This window comes from Dromiciops gliroides, chromosome 2 (assembly GCF_019393635.1).
Source record: "Dromiciops gliroides isolate mDroGli1 chromosome 2, mDroGli1.pri, whole genome shotgun sequence".
NCBI classification, from domain to species: Eukaryota; Metazoa; Chordata; class Mammalia; order Microbiotheria; family Microbiotheriidae; genus Dromiciops; species Dromiciops gliroides.
The window spans coordinates 86,021,928-86,025,988 of NC_057862.1; the positions used below are offsets into that span (position 1 = coordinate 86,021,928).

A 4,061-nucleotide genomic window follows, 5' to 3' on the forward strand; every position below is an offset into this window, starting at 1 on the left:
GCCTCAGACACTTGACACTTACTAGCTGTGTGACCCTGGGCAAGTCACTTAAGCCTCATTGCCCTGCCAAAAAAAAACAAAAACAAAAACAAAAAAATAAGATGACAATCCTAGAGTCAAAAGACACATTAGGGATAATCTATCATAACTCCATTTTACAGAGCAGGAGGAAACCAAGAACCCATAAGGGGCAAGTGATGTGCCCAGGATCATATATTGGAAAAACCAGGACTAGAATAAAAGTCTTCTGACTCTCATTTCAGAGCTCCTTCCCACACACATGGGTGCACATACAGTGTTGGCCTGGCTAACCTAAAAGAGGATTTTAATGCATGATTCCTTCCTTATATAAAAGACATAAGGTAGGAAAGTGGACAATGTGGTTTCCAAGGCAAAAATTGTCTTCAAATGGATCAAACAACATGGCTGTGATGATTAAAATCTAACTGTGATGTCTAAAAATCTAATCTGTGGTTGCCTTAAATTAGCACCAGTCTTTGGGGCATTAAGCATTTATTAAAGCATTTATTAAAGTATTTAAAAGTTAGCAAAAGAGAGAAGAACGTGTATAGTTCAGAAGGAAACCTAGCTACCTTGGTGACTCTGCTGGGACCTCCAACTGAAAGAAGTATCCCCCGTACCCCTCAAGTGGAAGCTCCCTGTGGCCTGCCCAGGCACGGTCCCTAGACACCACTCCAAGCTAATTGGCTGGTAGCATTTATTGACGTGACTTACAGGCGTTTCTATGAATCAATATAACTCCTGGATGCTAGTCACATGCTTTCTCCTCAGGGTGGCGCTGCCTTGGTTCTCACAATGTCTTTCTCAGCAGGGAAGTAGCACTCTGATTCTCACATGGCATAGTGGACAGGATTTTAAACAGAGTCAGGACGAATGCCTTCCAAATTCTGCCTCACACAATTATTGGCTATGCAGCCCTGGCAAGTCATTTAACTTCTCTTTGCTTCAATTTCTTTATTTACAATATTAGGAGCCTCTAAGGCCTCTTCCATCTCTAAATCTAAAGTCCAAAAATTCTTAGACTTAGTCTTCTTAATAGATTGTGTGTATGACATGAAATACTTTTCTAACTCAGTGGAGATGTCTCTGATGCAGTTGAGATCATATGGTCCTAATGTGTTACTTTCTCATAGTCTTGCTGAGCCCAGAGATAGCACTTGGAGAATCTCGAAGAAAACATTGATATATACAGTTCATTGTCTCTATTATGTCTCATGCAAACCTTGACCAGGTGCTGGAATTTCAGGAAATTGCTGATGGGACTCTAAAAAGGCCCTGAAGAGTAGATATTCTTTGTTGGTGTTTAAAAGGAGAACATAGAGGAGTATGCTGAAGTGAGACAATCATTAAATTTCCCCATGTGAGCATTTCCACCTCAGAAATCTGCAAATGCTATATAAATTAAGGCTTGATTTATTGCTTTGTTGCTTGTCAAGGATTGAGAAAGTGAGGGAGAAGTGTTAATAATATATATTGGACTTGAAAGTTCATTAAATATAAAAGATGAATACATTTGTTTTGGGTAGCTTTTGGTTAATCCTTTACTGAAACACCCCCTGCTTGTATATAGTTATTGGGAGGTAGGGGGCAACGCTGTCAAGCTGTTGTGAAATCTCATTTGCACCCAAAGAGTAGGATAGCCTTCTGCAGGATGAATATGGGGAGCAGGGATCCTTGTGGCAGACCCAACATTTTCCTCAGAAAAGAGTTGCAAGTCATATTAAGCATGCGTATGATTTAAGAGAAATTTGAAACCCCAGTTGTCTATGCCAGTGATATGAAACTCAAATAGAAATGAGGACCAACAAACTCTACATAAGGATTACTGTGGGCTCATATTGACTTGGAAAATCACAAATAAACATTTTTTTATATTTTATTAGACTTTTATTTATTGTGTTAAACATTTCCCAATTGTAGTTTTTTTCTTTTTAAAAATAATAAATATTTTTATTTAGTTTTGAGTTCCAAATTTTATCCCTCCTTCCCTTCCTCCCCTTCCCCTTCCCTGAGGTGGTAAGTAATCAGATACAGGTTATACATGTGCAGTTATGTGAATTACTACCATATTAGTCATTTTGTATAAGAAAACTTGAATAAAAGAAAATAATGAAAGAAAGCGAAAAATAACATGCTTCAGTCTGTGTTCAATCAATATCAGTCCTTTCTTTGGAGGTGGATAGTATGCTTCAACATTAGTCCTTTGGGTTTGTCTTGGATCATTGAATAGTTGTCATTCACAGTTCTTCATCAAACGATATTGCTGCTGCTGTGCACAATGTTCTCCTGGTTCTGCTCACTTCACTATGTATCAGTTCATATAAGTCTTTCCAGGCCTTTCTGAAATTGTCCTGTTTGTCATTTCTTAGAACACAATAATATTTTATCACAATCTGATAGTACAGCTTGTTTAGTCATTCCCCAATTGATGGGCATTCCTTTGATTTCCAATTCTTTGCCACCACAAAAAGAAGTGCTATAAATATGAACACCAAATGGTGGATGATTCTGGTGCTGCAGGAGGAGCTGGAGGCACCGGGGGTCCTGGAGTCGGAGACCAAGGGGGCTTCTTTGGTGGCTTCAGCAGTGGGGGCTAAGGTCAAGGTTGGGGCCGCAGGGCCCGAAGAGGAAAGGCCGAGGATAAGGAGTGGGTTCCTGTCACCAAGGTGGGCAACTTAGTCAAGGACATTAAGATCAAGTCTTTGGAAGAGATCTATCTTGTCTCCCTTCCTATTAAGGAATCTGAGGTCATAGATTTCTTCCTGGGGTCTTCATTGAAGGATGAGATTCTGAAGATCATGCCTGTTCAGAAACAAAGTAGAGCTGGACAACATACCAGGTTCAAGGCTTTTGTTACCATTGGCAATGGCCATGTTGATTTGGGTGTCAAGTGCTCCAAGGAAGTAGCCACAGCTATTTGTGGTGCTATCATTCTGGTCAAGCTGTCCATCATTCCTGTGAGACATTCCTACTGGGGGATTAAGATTGGCAAGCCTCACACAGTGCCCTGCAAGGTCACTGGGCACTGTGGATCAGTTTTGGTGTGCCTGATCCCCGCCCCTCGATGTACTGGCATTGTCTCAGCTCCTGTGCCTAAGAAGCTCTTGATGATGGCTGGAATTGATGATGGCTGGAATTGATGATTGCTATGCTTCTGCAAGAGGCTGTACTGCCACTCTGGGCAATTTTGCTAAAGTTTGATGCCATCTCCCAAACATACAGCTACCTAACCCCAGACCCATGGAAGGAGACTGTGTTTACTAAGTCTCCCTATCAGGAATTCACCGACCATCTTGTGAAGACTCACACTCGGGTGTCTGTCCAGAGGATCCAGGCAACTGCTGTGGCAACCCCATAAGATTTTATTTTTTGTGAACAATGAATACACTGAACTATGCCTGCTTAAAAAAAAAGACTTCTATCAATCAAAACAAGTTTTTGTTTGGTGGAATTGGTATAGAGCTGCTCCTTCAATTAGTAACTAGCCAATTGATCTGTCTGCTTCTTAAGGTTTAAGATCACTCAGAGAAAATAAAACCATATCCAATATAGTACAAGACACAGTTCTTAAATGCCTACTTCATTCAAGGCATTCTTCTTGGTGTTGGGGAAAATATGTAGTGACACAAGTTTTGTCCTAAAGGAGCCAGTGACTTAATGGAAGAGAAGAGGTTGGTTGAGGGCATGTCCACATGAATGATACAAGTTAGAATTTCATGGGGGTGTGGTAAAAAATTATTTGTGATAAAGATATATATTGGAAGTTTTAGCTGAATCAGTTGAGAGATTGTGCATGCTACTGAAGCAACTTTTGAAGGACCTCCCTTTTGGGGAGGAGACCATGACGAACTTCCAGGATGCCAGCTTAAAAGTGAGGGAGGAACAGAATTTCACTCTCTCTGGCTTTTAAACTTAGCTGTGACCGTGCTCATGGGTGAGAGAAAACATGTGGTTGGTGTTCGGCTTTGGGCGTGCTGGTTCTTGACCTGGCAGGCAGTTTGGGATTCAGTGAGTTTTATAAAGGAAAATAGACTAAGCTT

General features: G+C 40.8%; 1 pseudogene; it reads left to right on the plus strand.

The window, feature by feature from the left end:
* The first annotated feature begins 2,516 nt into the window (after positions 1 to 2,516).
* On the plus strand, positions 2,517 to 3,379 carry LOC122738327 (annotated as a pseudogene).
* Positions 3,380 to 4,061: the final 682 nt, after the last annotated feature.